Source organism: Poecile atricapillus, chromosome Z (assembly GCF_030490865.1).
Source record: "Poecile atricapillus isolate bPoeAtr1 chromosome Z, bPoeAtr1.hap1, whole genome shotgun sequence".
NCBI lineage: Eukaryota > Metazoa > Chordata > Aves > Passeriformes > Paridae > Poecile > Poecile atricapillus.
Window position 1 is genome coordinate 37251830 of NC_081289.1, and position 17107 is coordinate 37268936.

Consider the following 17107-nt stretch of genomic DNA (forward strand, 5'->3'; position numbering starts at 1 on the left):
CAGCATGCATCCTATTTACAGTGGCTGGAAGTTTGTATAATCAGTTAACACAACAACTTTCCAGATGGAAAGTTATGGCTCATTTTGGAATCTGTCTATATATTAAAGGCTAAAATTTAATGATCTAGGATTTAGACTTGGAATCTTGGAATTGGTCAATCTCTCTTGCAGCATACAAGGCTTTAGTGAAATCTGCTGACAGCAAATTAGAATGACTTAAAACTCTTCTCTGCATTCACAGAAGCTGCTTTTAAGTATGTGTGCGTGAGCTCACACACACTTTTGTATGTCAACAGGAATCAAAGCTGCAAGAAGCTGACCTGGCAACAGCCCAGTACCCCCAAGCTACACTAATAAGCAAAGAAGTAAATAGAATCACGTACATGAAACAATTTATTTTTTTAGAACAGAACAGCATCTCCAAGCTTCCTGCTGTATTTTGCTGCCCCTGGAGGCTGCTTCTCAGTTTAGTTCCCATTTTTAGAAACTAAACACAGCAGGGTCCAGTGGGATCCAGCTGCCCTCTCTCAACTCTTTTGCAGAAAGAGAAGTCCTGGTTCTTCTGCAGGACTATTTGGATCCTTTCTACTTTGTTATATTAAAGGAATATGAGGAAGAGTTATTGTAGAAATAGTAGAAATATTTCACACTTTTTGCTCCAGTTGGCTTAATTATGTTCAGATTGCAAATACAGTACTGCACTCCATGATCCACAGGTCTACACTTCTCTTTAAATCACACGTTTGACGTAACACACACAGAAAGTTGCTGACTTCTAGTAGATAATAAGGTGATATCATTGTTATTGACTGCAGGAGAAGACTTAAATATGCACACACTTACTTTGCTGAAACATCAATCACGGTTTAGAGCAGAAAGAGATAGGCTTCTGTGAAGTTATATTAATATCTACTGAGGTAATTTCTATTTCTGATTTTGAATGTTTGTTGTTTCAAGTGAAACATTTTCCATTGCCTGTGGTAAGAGAGCAGATTAGGCAGAAGTATCAGAGCTCATGAACTGTTGTGTACTTACTGACCTACCAGAGAACTGAGACATTTTCTTCAGAAACTGGAACAGCTGAACTCTAAAGGAGAATGAACCCTTTTGGCAAGGCTTTGTAAGGGCTGTGGATGGAAAATCTTGTGTTTATGAAACAGAGAGAGCAATCAGAAACATAGTGACTGTTCAGCTTGTAGAATTAAGGGAAAATAATTACATGTTCACACAGAGCCGAACACAGCTAGGTTATCTGGACACTGTGTACTGTCAGGAGTCGTGCAATTGTCAAACACTGCAGAGTATCTGGCTGGTGTAGGATTGACAAAGTGGTTGTTACCTGTTACCTGACTAGTGTTTGTTAGCAGTAGCTCTTGAACTGAAACAATTCTCAATGCCTTGTTACATATTAATAGTTGATGCATTTCAAAGTAATCTATCCATCCTCACCTAGCCCTTTGTTCAGGGACTGCCGAGAAGAAGTCACAGAATCTGATATCTCCAAATGACTCTTCCATAGTTCATTCCTCCACTGTTCCCAAGAGAATCTAGCCCATAATATCTACACACTAGGAGATCTGCACAGTTCACAGAAACACAAACACATGCAGTATTACAACACACGTATTAAAGTGACATTTTTTTACAAGATCAAAAACAGATAGAAAAAATGAAGGGCTGTGGGAAAGCTTTTACCAAATAAAAATGTCTGTGGAGGCTTGATCATATGTGGGCCTGTGAATAACACTCAGGAGACTATAAACTTTAGATAAACCAGATGGTTAGACAGCAAACCAGATGCTTTTATTTATGAAGACAAAGTTCACATTTTGTAAGGTACTTTGTTCTTCTCGAGAAGGTTTCATACACAAAGTAAAATAATTATATATGTGTTCTATGACAATGGGCTGGAACATTCATACAAATAAAGTCTCATCCAGTAGTCCATTACTCTTTCAGTACCTGAAGGAATGACCTGAAGTTGTGTCAGGGGAAGTTTAGGTTGGATATTAGAAGAAGGTTTTTCACCCAGAGGGTGACTGGGCACCGGAGAAGCTGCCCAGGGAAGTGGCAGAGTCACTATCCCTGGAGGTATTTAGAAGAGGTAAAATGTGGTAGTTGGGAAATGTTTTACTGTTGGATTTGGAAGTACTGGGTTTATAGTTGGACCTAACGATCTTAAAGGTCCTTTCTGACATAGATGATTCTGTGATTTTATGGTTGGTGCCTCTAGTTTTACACAGGAAGGACAGTGTCGATGCAAGCTTACAAAGTCTTGTCAAAAGAAGGAGTTTGGAGAGTAAGTATAGAAATACAAACTGGTGACTTTATACCACACAAAAATCAGTGGTTAGATTGAAAATAAATGCCAGATTTCAAAAATGTTTAAAATGTATGTGAGATTTAGATGCCTAAATCTCAAAGGAATACAAAACCTCTGCCTTCAGGTAACTTAGGAGTCTGAGTTCTCTTTGCAGAATGACATAGATTCTTAGTTTATATCTAATTAAAAGTTATTTAGATTAAGCTTTTTAAAGTACCTCTACCTTTTGTAATTAGGACTTCTCTTCATTATCGTTGGAAATCTTTGGAACATTTCTTTTCCATCCAGCATGCTGTCTGTATCAAGGGGAATGAACCTTTCTGTTTTACCAATTTCATTATTTTAAGGGGTTTGAAAGCAAATGGGTTGAGTATCTCCCAGACACGCCAGTGTTGTGCTTGGAACAAATACATCAGGGTATTAAGGGTTTAAAAAATGTATTCCATTGGATTTAAAGATGCTCTGAACTGTTATTCTTAGTTATTCTTATATAAGCACTTTTCCTTTTTTCTTTTTTTTTTTAAGATTGGGGTTAAAAGCTCTTCAAGTCTGTTTATTATGCATTCTGGACTCAGTTGCTAGTTGTTTATTTTAAGAGTTAAAGTATTTTGAAAAAAAAGGTCTGATATAATCTCTACCATGTAAATCCATTCCATGGTCAGCAGCATTTTAGATAGGTAAGCCACAAACATAATTTTTCACAATCTTCCATCATCCCAAAATCTGTTTAATGGTAATTATATATTTTTGCCTCTTCATATCGAGCAGTATCCATAGACAGTATCCAGTTTCAGATCTGTTAATGTTCAATTTGAATGTGCTTGGTGTTTATACCTTTTCCACTAAAATCATAGAGAACTTGAAATTTTCTGTATTGTATTAATTTTTGAAATGTCATTCATACAGTTCATGTGTAACAGAAATAGTATTAATAGTGTTTTAATAAAATACTAAAATGTGATACAGTGATTTATCATTTTGAACAAAATATTCTGCGGTTAGTTGTATGTCATGATCTTGACAGATATTTGCCTTTCAACAACACGAAAGTCAAGCCATCATTTGTGCAAAAAGAAGAGACCATCTCTGTGTGATCTCAGGCTCTACATGAATGAATTTCCTCTATGCAGTGATCAAATCCTCTGAGTACAAAGATTAAATAAACTAACCTATAGTTGTGAGTGAACATGCACAGAGTCCTTGCCTTCAGCATCAGGAGCTGCAGTTTTAATTTAACAATTTCATTCAGTGCCTTTATTGATTGCTCACAATGAGGCCATTTGGAAACCGTAGCAACAGAAATCTTGCTTTGTATAGAGCAATGTCAGTGCAGGCTTGTCTGCCTAGAGCTTGAAATGCACATTTTATCTAAATTCTCCATGTTCCTGTCAATGTCTGCAAATTTGGATTTCAAATTTGTTGGCATATGTGCCTGAGTAATGATGTGACAACTGTTAAATAGGTAGCTGTGGTCCAAATAATATAACACTACTCTAAAGGATGTATGCAGTGTTTCTTTCCCAAACGTCCAAAAGAAACTGCCACTCTATGGGATGTTCTGAGAATGAAAAATTAATCTTGAACTGCATTTTCTTTCAGCTATTACTGCATTAACTCTCCAGAGGAAAGGCTGGGCAGAGGGTTTCACTTGAGCTACTCTATAAGGACCAATTGATGATTTCATAACTTGCATAACCATCTAGTGATCAGACCTCCAGTTGTTCTAATCTGATCTAGATTTGAAATCAGTTCACTTAGAGGGACACAATATTGTGACACTTTTCAACTTCTGTCATCTGTTTGGAGTCCTATAGAATGCTTTCTACTGAGGGCTTCCCCAAACACAACTGAAAATCATAGTCAATGATCTATTCAAGCGTTTTCCACTCCACATACATATTCCTTCCATCTCTTCCCTCCTTGCTAATTGTCTCCTTACCCTTTATCCCTTTGCCTCTCTTTGCTTTGTCAGAGGGTTGTGACAAGCAGCCTGGAGCAGACTCAGTGCTGATCTGAATGTGTGTGGGTGGCAGGAGATGAGGTGGGCAAATCCAGCTAGCATGCAGCCCAACGTAGCTGTGAGTGTCCTTGTATGGAGAGCGGGAGCACACCGGGTTGGCACTGAGGCCAGCTGCCATGGGGTTGAATGCTAATGTTCCCATAGCTTTTCCCTCACCACCCAGCAAGACCTGCAGCTTAAACATAGTGGACCAGCTACAGTGACGTGTGTTTGCACTAACTCAAATTTGTCAGTACTTACCTGTACTAAAGAACAACTAGAAATCAGCTTTGTATTACTGTCATGGACTCAAAAATAATGCTTGGAAAAATATTGCTATAAACTTCAATGTGGATCCCAGAAGCAATGCTTTTCAAAGTGACTTTGTCAGGGAGCAGGAGGACTGGGGTAGCTCCATGAGGTGGGAAGAGTCAGGAGCTGAGCATGACCCCAGCATAGGCAGTGCCTCACCAAATGTGCACCATCCTGTGGGGTCTGAGCTGGAAATTGGTGGTGTTATCCATTTCACAATTTTATATTATTTTGGTTTTTCAAGCATGGCTTGCTTTTTTATCTGTTTCTGAAATTCCTGCAAGCCCTGCACAACACCCACTTTGTTGCCCTGAAAACTCAGCTTCTGAGCTTGCTGACATGGTTTTCTAAGGACTTTCCCAGGACAGTAATTGTAAACACAGATATGTGTACATTCTTTCTGTTACACGTCTTGTGATGGACATCTCTCATGGCCAGTGCAGTGAGAAAGTGTTATCCTGACCATCCAATCCCTGGCCGTGGTCAGAAGCCTATAAATCCTGGGAGGAAAAATAAACTCTCTCTTCTTTTCACCACACCTCAACCTGTGTCCGTGTAATCTATTCATCTTCAGCGGCAGCACCACTTACCAAAAGAAATACTTACTGGCTTTAATATAAAAATGTTGCGCGTTGATTAACTCTTTGTGAGCTACAGCCCATTTGAGCCCATGGCTCCTTCAGTAGCTTTAGCTGGCAGTTTGAACAGCACTGCTGTAGCCAGTAGTTTACATTGTCAGCAAACTGCTTTGTTAATAAAGAAAAAAACTACTAACCTGGAAGTAAGCAGGCATCATTCTTGAACGTGAAACCACTTTTACTGAGATGCCTGCTGGCATTAAGATATCTGAAGAATTTATTTGTAGTGAAATTGTCTCTAGAGGCCTCCACAACCCTAAAGTGTTTGCTGTCCTTCTCCCCTTAGGCACACGCATCCTGCGTCACCCACAACCAGGAGGCTTGAAAAGAAACAGGAACCCACCAGTGGTGGGTGGGGAGAAAAGCTGTGGGGCTGCCAAAGGGAGCTGGTAAAGGACAAGCAGATGATGAGAAGCAGAGCTGGTCTGAGCCCTCACCTACAGCTGCCTTCACTGAATTCCACTCCCCATGAGAGTTTAGATTCCTCCACTTGTAAATTGTTATGGACGCTTATGTGCTTTTTATTTTTTTATTTCTTTTCCTGTGCTTCATTCACAGAAGGTTATTTCTGCTGGCCCAGGAGAGTGGAAGGAAGCCCCAGCTGCTGTGTTTCCCCTCCATCTTGCAGCCCCAACCCTGGCTGTGCCAGCTTGACTGGCACACTGAGGGCTCCCTCTGCCATCCTGTAAAGAGATCAGGGGGGATTAGGGTTCTTGCTTGTAACTTGCTCCACAGCACTGAAATGTGTGCCTTCCTGTACAACCTATACCCACTTCTGTATTTAGGATACTGTAGCCCACGTATTGAATGTTTTTCTCTCACACACAAATATATGTGTCTTGGTTTCAACACAGTAATGATCCAGCTTTGCTAGTTTGCTCAGTCTGCTTTGTGGCACTCCAGCAACACAGAGCAACTGTAAAGTCTGCTTAATTGAGCAATTAAACTTTATGACCACTCTGCATCCCTGAAGCAGTAAAAGGCAGACAGAATGCACTGGCAAATCTTGCCCATCATTTGGAAAAACTAAGGAAGCACAAACCTCCTCAAACCAGCCCTCACCCCATGCAGAGGCACTGACCAGTGGGGCTGCACTGGCAGCAGGGTGTCCAGAGGACTGGTGTGTGCAGAGATTAGGCAGAGTTTACCTTTGCAAAAATGCAGGCATAGGCCCTTCTTTAAAATGTGCTTTTCATTGTCTATAATGGAAGTCCACTAAAGGTAATGGTGCTTGAAATGTAAAAATTGCACCCTGATCTCATCAAACCCTTGGACTATGCATGAGCAGAAGACCTGAAATCTGTGATGGTGTTTACAGGATCAAATCTTACTTTTCAGGAGCACCACTGATGAAAAATTTTGTCTTTAATTCTAGTGACACATCTAGAAGGATAACTACTGCTAGCAGTCTCATCACCATTCTGTTAGTCTTTCTTGGAGAGGTCATTATTTTCTATACAAAAACAACAGAAGTAGTCCAAGCACAGGAGGCAGGACTGGGAGCATTGCTGATCCCTGTGTGTGCTCCGATCCTACTCCTGATTCACTGGCTGACCTTGAACCAGTCCTAGATCTGAGCACTACTTCCTTTGGGAAAGCTGAGGTCTGAGTTTGAAGATTGCATTTTAGACCTACCCTTCAAATGTTTTCTCTATTTGGTTGAAACAGTTCTTCCAGAGGCAGGGTGTTAAATATTCCAGGAAGGGGTTAAGTGGGTCTGGCTGTTTGGTTCCCTCAGGAAATGGGAGCTACATTCTAGAGAAAAAAGGAACGTGGGCTGTGCATGGTTCTGAACTTCTCACAGAAAGGCTCAAAATGAAATACGTAGAGATTCTAACTGGAATATGAAATTATTGCTAATATGCTTGTCAGCAAAAAACATCTCTAGGATGAAGAGCTTTTTATTCTTAAGCAGGAAGATGTAGTTTAAGATAATGTAAGTAAAACACCCACACAAAACCTGCTGTTTGTTTTTCTCATTCCATTCACAATAAAAAATATATTTGTTTTATTATAAAATACTTGCTTTGCACTTACTCTTAGGAGTGCAAGTAGCTGGAAATGTCCCTTTTAAATTTTGTGGCTGCTTAGTTACCACAGCTTCTTGCTATCCAAATAGACTCACTCTGTCAGGGCTGTGAGATGGGGAGAGATAAACACGAGGAGCAATTGTGGCTTCCTGCCACCAGCCCTGCTCAGAAGGCAAGAAAGCAATAGCAGATGAACGGTTGCTGCGGCAGCGGTGGGAAGCTGTGGCCTCAAAGGAATAGGGAAGAAAAAAAATCCAACCAAATATCCTGAGAGCAGGATAAATAATGTCAAATAATGTGCTCTCTTCTAGGCCTACTTTGCTTAGTCAATAGTTTTAAGGCAGCCGTTACTCTGCCAGGAAATAGTCCATGCAGATATGCTTAGAAAGTATTGGGTTTGAGGTAGCACAGTGGGATGGTCTATATGCAAGACTTACTGTGGTGGCAGCCAAATTTAAAATGATGTGGTATAGTCATTATCAGCTGTAATTGTTGCGTGAATTTTGCCTGAATGTTATTTTCGGGTATTGTGTTTCATTACCTGACCATGTCCAGTCCTTGTTTGTTCAGTTTTGGAAACTGTGAGTAGAAAGAAACAAAGAAAACTGGCTGATGGGAGAAAATAAGAGAAATGGGTAAAAAATCCCAGATAATAAAGTTGGACAATAAAGGTCAAAAGCTCCAAAAAGAGGCAAGGTCCGAAACATGAACAGCTCTCAAGCAAATCGGCCTTTCCATTCCCTCTGGTGGGGTGTGGAGCCAGCAGTTTTCCTATCAGAAACTGTAGGACTCATTTCTGCTGTTGTAGGACTTTGTAAAAGGAGTTTAATCAGACAGACTTTTGCAGAGAGAGGGAAATAACAGCATTTGTTTGTTGTTTCTTTAACTTTCAGCAAGGTTGCATGGGGTCTAGCTAACTGCTGCTAGCAGGAGCTAAGCCCAGCCATGTTTCACACCAAAGGAAGGTTACACAATGCTGTGGGTGGCAGAGTATTTCTGGGAGGCCCACTGTGCTGCGGACTTTGCTTCACTTCCTGAAATAGAGATTGACTGGTGTGATATATTCTTACTTTTGGTTTGTTTTTTTTCCTCAAACCACACTTTATACTTGCACTCTGTTTGCAGAGTTGTGTTTTGAAGAGAAGATCATAAAGGCTCAAATCAAGGTGCACTGTATTTTAACATGAGTTCTCCTGATTCCTCTGTTTTTTTTTCTCTGTTCCTCTAGCATCTCAGAATGGAAACTGCCAGAGCACTGAATAAAAAGGGAATTATATTCTCTGCAATATCTGTCATAATTCTTATTCTCTTTACTTTGGGCTGTCCTCAACTTGTGCTTTCTTAATCTGCTACAGATTTTGGAGTTAACAGTGGGTAACTGTGAAGAGCCAAGAGCTGGTCAGCATGCAACTAGGGTTTTAACTCTCAGGAAAGTGTAGGAGGTAGTTTAGAATTTATTTTGTTGGTTTTTTGCCATGGGAAAAAGATACCTCTTCTCTGTCCCTTGTGCATGGGAGAAAAGTGAAAGAAGGGAGGTCTGGCTATTTCCTGCTTTTCTACTCAGCAAACCCATGACAGCCACTGTCAGTGTGCCCCTTTAGCCTACTCTTTACCAGTCTCTGTGTATTTTTGATGAAATTATTAACAGAAGTGAATTTAAATATGATATATTGCACACTCAAATTCAGTCTCTACCAGCACTAGAGAGGAATGCAACTCTAGAAAATAGTGCTTTGTTTGGTGTTTCTACATAACATTGTTTAATCAAAACCCATTTGTTTCATAAAATCAGTCTTGATTATGTTTTTCACTATTAATGTGGACTAGGCAACAAGTTCAGGTTTGAGAATTAGAACTTACTCTTTATTGTGCTACAGCAGGGAAGGGTATGGGATGACAAAATAGACATGGTTCATCACTCAAAACACTCATCAGCTGTGTGGTATCACTGCTCTTAACTGTGACAAAAATACAAATGTGCTCTTTCTGTAGTGGTTTCAATCAATATATTTAACTTCTTATTTTCAACTCATGTATAGCTAATGAAACATCTCAGAATGATATTTCCAACAATAGGAAACAAACAAATAGCAATTAACTCTTCCTCCCATATAAACTGCATTTGGATTATCCTGTTTAATAGGCAGCACTGGCCTAAGCAATAGGCAGCACTCTGATTTTATCTCACCTATTTTTCTTACCTCTTTTGAACTTTTAAGTCCAAAGTCTCCAGTTCAGTTAATTCTGCATTAAAAAAAAAACCAATAAATCTCTTTGTTTCCAGTTTGCTCTCTATTCATTTAATTTAATTCATTGCCCTCATTGTAAGAAATATTTCTATTCACCATTTTGATCCCAACCACTTTTCTTTTGTAAGTCCCCAGCATATCTTTTTCACATGCATCTTTTCAAATGTGAAAAATTTACCACACAGGAGCTGGCCAGAATCTGCTGCTTACTTCTAGGACATTCCTACTACTGCTTGCAGTGTTCACATTTGGATTGTGGTGGCCCAGTCGTACATTTCTATTTAATTTGGTTTTTGATCATTGCAGACATTTCTAGTTGAATATCTGCTAGGTATTTTTTAGATATTTAGGTATTATTACCTTTAGAGATGCATGCATCTCCCCGTATTGTAAAGTAGGACAGCTGTCTTCCAGACACAGGTTTGTATTGCACAGTGATGACCAGGTCCCAAATTTTACCCTGCCTGCTCTGAAATGAGTATGCATTCAGAGGATGGAATAGTGACTTTCAGTTTAGGAAATAGTAGATCATTAACAGTCTTTCTGGCAGCAGAAACTCATTTGCACTGTTAACCTGCTCTGAGTCTTGTGCTCCTCTGCTTAATAATGTATCATTTTCACAAAGGTTATGAGACATTGGAAAACATAGCTGGTAGGCTATGAGATGTATTAATTAAATTATAGCATTAAAATTAATTATTATGGCCTTTTATACCACCTCTGAGGCATAATATTTAAATGCTTAGTTTAGCATAATAAAAATTCCAGGTTTGTAACAAGGCATACTAAGCTGCATTCTGGTTTTTAATGCTTGTGGTCCTCATTGACCCCTACTGGACTTGCTGCCTATGGAATGAAACTCTAAATGAGCAGCACATGGGAAGGTCAAAGAATGAGTTTATAAAAATCCTTGTTCAAATATGCCAAGAAGCAGGGAGAAGTTGCTGTAGCACTAGCAGAGGAATTTGTAAGAGGTAAGGAAGACTGGCTGTAGCCATATTAGGGCTGTAGAAAAGGCATGATTTTGCTTCTTTCTTATATTTTGTATCTTGATTCTATGTTTTATCTTCTGCAGATACCTATTTACACTGAAAAAGGGGTTTTGTTCCTACCTTAGCTCTGTCTATCCTGCACAATAGCAGCTGCTAAATAAAAACATAGATTTCTTGCTGCTCTGCTCTGTAATTTTTGATGGAATCTTATTCCCATTAAAATGAAAAATCATGGGGCCATGGCAAATTTCACGTGCTTTAATAGAGCCTTGCTGAGACAGTTGTGTTTGGTTTGTTGTGTTGCGTGGGGGCTTGTTACTCAATACTCTCAGTTTAAGTGAAAGCTCCTTTTGTCCGGGAACAAGAGCTGGAATGCCAACACAGGCACTGTCGTGTCCCACAGGAATAGGTGCTGGGCTGCTCAGCCCCCAGCTTCCCTCTGCTTTACATCAGGACTTGATGAAATAAGCACGCCTCTCTGACATGCTTCATCTCTCTGCGATTTCTGAACAAAACCATTATCAACCTGTCACTTTGCCTTTTGAAAATGCTGTGTCTCTTTCCAAAAATGGAAGAATGGCTTTGTACAGCATCCCAGGACCATAGTCCACCTTATCTTTGATGACAATGTTTCAAGTTTCATCTGCAAAGTGCTCCCAAAAATAAACAAGTACAAATCTGAAATTATTTATTGCACATCCTGCCACTGGACATCCACAGATGCAAAGTTTATGGAGTATTAGAAATAACTTTTGCTTCCACTCGGTGTTGTGATGTCAATTATCTTCCTTTCATAAAAATACTTACGTAGTTTCATTTTCATCAAATTAGTCATTATGAAAAGTGTGCTTTTGCACTTAAAAGTATTCACCCAAATTTTTCTCAGTTCTGGAAATGTCAGTCCATATTTTGATTGTCATTCTTTTACAGTCAAGAAAATGGAGAGCAGGAGAAAAAACTACTACTTTGTCTTCTAAATATCTTTTGTGGTTTTCTACTTTGCCCATGAAGAGAGAAAAATGAATTAGACATACTAGTCTCCTACTTCCTGGATTGCATTTCATCTTTCCCTAGATCTGAGCTATGCTTGTACAGGTTTGTTTACACCAGTGGTTTGGTATTTAGTTGATTATCATAATTTTTTTTATTTGATTGTTAAGCTTTTAAAGCAGTATGGATCAAAATGACAGTGAAGCTAAATAAATCAATCAAATGCTAAAACACTATTATTTGGGGTTTAAAGGGATATTTTAGATAGTCTGCATTTTGCAAGATCCCTGCACATGATCATTAATAACAGGGCTTTTTAAGAACACTCTCTGCTTCTTATAAAACCAATGAAATAAGACATGGGAATCTTAAGCATAGTAATGTTATGGTTATAAACAGTTAAAAATATTCCTCCCAATTTTGGTTATTGAGATTTGAGACATTGAACATCTCATTTTGCTCCATACTTGCAGTTGTACCTAAAATCCACCAATGAGTATAAGAAATTCTCTCTTGATTTCATTGCAATATGGATGAGATCCTTTAGTATTAAATTATTCTGCAGTTTTGGAGAGAATTAAAATGAAACTACAAACAACTTCTTTAAAAGCTCTCTGCAGTTTTCTTGTTTCCAACAGATTGCTCAGTTACTGCAAGACCTGAGAGTTGTTTATCTTTACCTGAGCATATTGTGTCAGAGATGACTTATATTTTTAAAAGATAAAAAAAAAAATTCTGACCTCTTCATATGCTAACATCAGTGAAGAAGAGTTTCAGCACAAAAAAGCAAGAGATGTGAAGGGGTTTTTTTTTTATTTCTGCATAGTTTTACATTTCTGCATTCAAAGGACAGGAGTGGAAATGAAGTGTTTTAACTACTTGGGAAAATAATACTTGAGAATTAACTATTAAACAACTTTAGAGATCATGATGGGGACAGCCTGAGCTATTTCTGAAGTTTTGGAGTTCCCTATTTTCTGTAAAGAGAAAGAGGCTATTGATACTCAAAATAAGCAGATTTCATCGGCCTCAAAGGGTAATAGGTAAAGTCAGAGGGAAACAAAGAAGCTGGCAGACCAGAGGATGGGAGTGCAAGCTACTGCTGTAGAAGGCTCTGTTACCCACCTGGGTTCAGAAGGAGAACACTAAAAACCCCAGCACGGCTGCAACAGCAAGAGAGAAAAACACTGTTAGGAAGGGAGCAGCAGAAAGGCTGTGTCTGTAAGGAGTAACAGGAAATCCTTCTGTAATTGCACTAATGGTAAGAGGAAGGCTGAGAAAGCTTTGGTCTGCTGTGTTGAAGGGAGGAAAGATCTAAACAAATGATGCTGAAAAGGGTAAAGTGTTTAATGCCGTTTTGCTGGAGAACCCTCTGCAGAGGACATCTGCTACTAGATGCCTGGCACAAATCACCCAAATAACAGAAGACTAGGGTAAAGAAAACACAAGCACTTAAGAAAGTTTAAGATTCCCAAATCAGCTAATGAGAATGTCTACCAATAAATTTCATCCTGAACCTTTAGACACAGTAAGTCTAGATCTGTTATGGGGAATTGCCTCATTTAAATGTAGCCAACCAAAAGTTTGGCACCCATTGCAATCCATTTATTTATTTTAGGGGTCCCTGACCCCTTCCCAGGGCTCACCCTGTGCTGCCCACAAGTCAGGATGCCATTTCAAGCCCCTGGGACTACCAGTTCCTGCTCCAGTGACATTGCAGCCGGTCTCCAGCTCCTCAGCCCTTCCTGCAGGAATACTTAAGATTAAAAATGTATTACCATGTGGTCTCACTCTCTTTTCAGTAAATATGTGTAAATAAGGAAGGGAAATATCCACTGACCCCCGTAACAATGCAGATTAAATCTCTTTTCTTGCATGCTCCTTTCCAAAATATCTGTATCTGCCACCTGTTCCCTCTACATCCTGACTTCCATGCAAAATTACTTTGTTTTTCTAGCATGTCATTTCAATAAAGGTATTTGCTCTGCACATATCTGCAATGCTTGTTCTGCTCTTAGGAACTGCAAGTATTCTGCACCTGACAGGTTGCATAATGTGGCTTGGTGAAATATGGTCAGTAAGTGCTTAACATAACCCTTTCATCTCCTTACCAGCAACTTGTCTCTCAGCAGTTTCTTTTTACAGGGTGATTTGGAAGTTCTTTTTGAGTAGCTTACATTTTATCTCTGGACATGAAATAACTCCACACACTGTACTGGAGGGAACATGATGTTCTAATATCACAGGCACAGCTGCTTGGGCAGAGGAGGCTATTAACAATGAGGCATCCTGATAAACTAAGTAGATACCTGCAAAAAAATGTTGCTACCTCATTAGAGATATTCTATCTTACAGCACAGTTCTGTTTGAGAACTCATTTGGCTAGTGAAATATGCAATGAAAGGACAAACACACAGATGATCCTTTTTAATCAGTTTAATTAAAAAGGAAGGTTAGTACTTACTTTTACTTCCTTTCCTTTTAATCAAGCAAAAAGTATAATGTAATTTGTCTACCACAGGCAGCCAAAATAGTAGGAAAAGCCTTGCTGCACAGTTTTATCAGCTTAATCTTTTTTCTTCTGAATGTCATTTGGCATTTGCGCTCAGAACTCATATGGACAAAAATCCTTAGAAAAATATCCACTGCCAGATCAGCTGGCTGTGTCCTAGTTAAATTCTCTTTCCACTTTTAGCTTTGTATTGCCAATGAAAGATATCCAAACAAGATTATTCATTGGTGGAAAGCTTGATTACAGGAGTGCCAATTGCTGTGACAATAAGGAGGGAACTGTGATTTGTTTGGGTTTTTTAATGGAAAAGTACCAATCCCTCATCAAATGCTGTTCTTGTTTAGCAAAGGTGACTGCAGTGGTGACTGTAGAAGAACCACTGCAATCTCAGTTTTCTGCTACCCCCAAGGCAGGGAAGAAGCCACTAGTACCAGTTCAGCTGCTTCCCAAGTTCCCTGAGTCTGCAGCTGAGTAAGAAGCCCAAGCTGAAAGGATCGAGGATATTTATATTTCTTCAGCTGCTCTGAAAGGACTTATCTTGCTTCTTTACCATGCTCTTTTCATATGATTTTTGACTAGCAGTCTTTCCCGATCCAGATTGTGGCTGCTCAAAATGTGTCTTTTCTAGATCCTCCTGCCCTCAAAAGAACTCAAAACAATTAGCATTTTACTAACTTCTTTAAGTGTTTTTAAAAGTTGTTTAATACAGGCAGACCTTCTCATTTGAATCCCAAATTAAAGTTAATGTCAGAATCTATTTGCCTTTGAAACCATCCCCAGCATGATGAATAGGCAGCTCTGAGAGAGGGGGAGAGAATAAGTGAGAAAATGTGGCTACCTCACATCTTTGTTTACTAAGAGAAAAAAGAGAAACTTGGAAATTACTAAGAGGAGAAATATGCTAGTCATGAGAAAACAAAATGGAACTGGAACCAGCCCCCATGTGCAGCTATGGTACTGGTGTAGTTGCCCTACCAGGGCTTGTGGAGGGACAGGCCAGTAGAGATGAGGTCCTTCCAGGCAAAAAATGTGAGAATCAAAGGATGGAGCTGCACTGAGGAAACATCTCAGTGCAGCAAATAGTGGATGGCAGCCTTGTAGGGATAAGAGCTGCAAAAATCAAGGCTAAACTGATGAGATGAGATTAAATTGCCTTAATTTTTAAGCAATTAATTATATATTGGGGAGCCTTTTTTGTGGGTCCAGAAATTGTATATGCTCCTATGAACTAAAAATTGCACATATTTAATGAAGTCTCAGTGTGGCTTGCATAGCACCTTAAAATAATAAAGCCTGTGTAGAAAAGAACACTTAGAGAGCCAAGGTGTAAAGCCCATGCGGAAAAAGGAGCTTTGCCTGCTATATTACTTAAATACTGAATCATTTCCAGTATCATGTGCCAGGTAATCATTCCAGTGCATGTAAGTTGTACCAGTATGATCTGATACATCAAGAGGCAAGCGGTTTACATCACTTCTCTTGATCTTATCAGAACACAAAACCCATGTCTTTTTTTTTTTTGTGTTCAGTGCATCATTTCCCAATGTACTTTTCTTGTGTTTCCTTCCCACATGAATTTTTCTATTCATTGCCTACTAAATCCTCGATGCAATCTGCATGTCCCAGCATAATTCATTTAGTTGACTATCTGCTGCCTGAGCATAATTCTCATATGAGAATTTGTTTAGCTCTTGTTCTAGTAGCCTGAAGGCTATTTCAGTCACAGAGAGAGCATTTTAGTTGCCTAACTTGGGAGCCTGATGCTATTTGAGAAGCTCTGGAGTATCTAAGCCACCCATTAGAGCTGATAACACAAAATCCGTGGAAGACCTACACTGTATTAAAGTGGCAGGTAGAGAGATGCAGAACTTTTAGTTAATGTCAAGTGATGTTTGGGTAACTGGGTAGATCCTCATAGCTGATCATAAATATATTATTGTGCTGTGGAAGGTTCAGCTTGAATATAAACCAATATTCTCATGCCTTTTAACTTTTCCTGGTGCTGTACATCTCTTCTTGCAGTCTGTTCTCTGAAAAGCAATTAACAAGTAATTATGTTCTCATCTCAAGCTCTTGTAAAGGAAACTCAAATACAGGAAGCTAGAATAATGTTCAGAATTACACTCTTACACGGATACTTAGACTTTAGTTCATTTGCCAAGTTAGACATATGCATCATTCAGTTTCTAAGCTTGGTTTTTAGTAGCCATAGAAACTGGAGAAGAGGGAAAATGGCATGACTTATTTCTTCTTCAGTTTACTGATCTTGAAAAGAATTCCTGAATTTGCAGTGCTGTATTATATTTAATCACAATTTTGTCCAATCTAATTTTATGTCAAGAACTGTATCTAATTTAAGAACATTACCAAGTATCTCATATTTTAGCATCTGGTATTAAAACTGCAGGAAAGGTTCAGTGTGGTACAGTTATTTTGTTTTATTACACTAAAACCCAAAAATTGCTTCCCTCAGTGACAGTCCACCCTATAAGTAGATGTTTTCCTATACTGTGTTCCTACTTTAGAGTTCTGCCATTTCTTACTGCTTGCTACAAACCCTGCTTGGCTTCTGCTGAGAATGATGTGTGCAGGAGGAAACAGATGGTGAAGTACTGATGCTAGAAAAATACTTCGCTCATCTAAGCTGTTCCTGTGGCCACTGGGGCTTATGGAAGTACTGGAATATATATAAAGCCTTACATAGTCTTCAAGCATGGCATTTTTGCAAATGATGATCATTATAAAAATACCTTATAAATCACAGAATAAGCTGACTTGGAAGAGACCCACAAGGATCATTAAGTCTGACTCCTGGCTCTGCACAGGACCATCCCCAAGAGTCACACCATGTGTCTGGGAGTATTGTCCAAACCCTTCTTGAGCTCAGTCAGGCTGTGACACTTCTCTGGGGAGTCTGTTCCAGTGCCCAGCCACTCTCTGGGTGAAGAACTTTTCCCCCCCTGACACAACTTCAGGGTCCTGTCACTGATGCCTTTTTTTTTTTTAATTCTGTTAAGCTTCCTAGATGTACATAAAAATGTGGTCAGTATTTTTAGGAACAG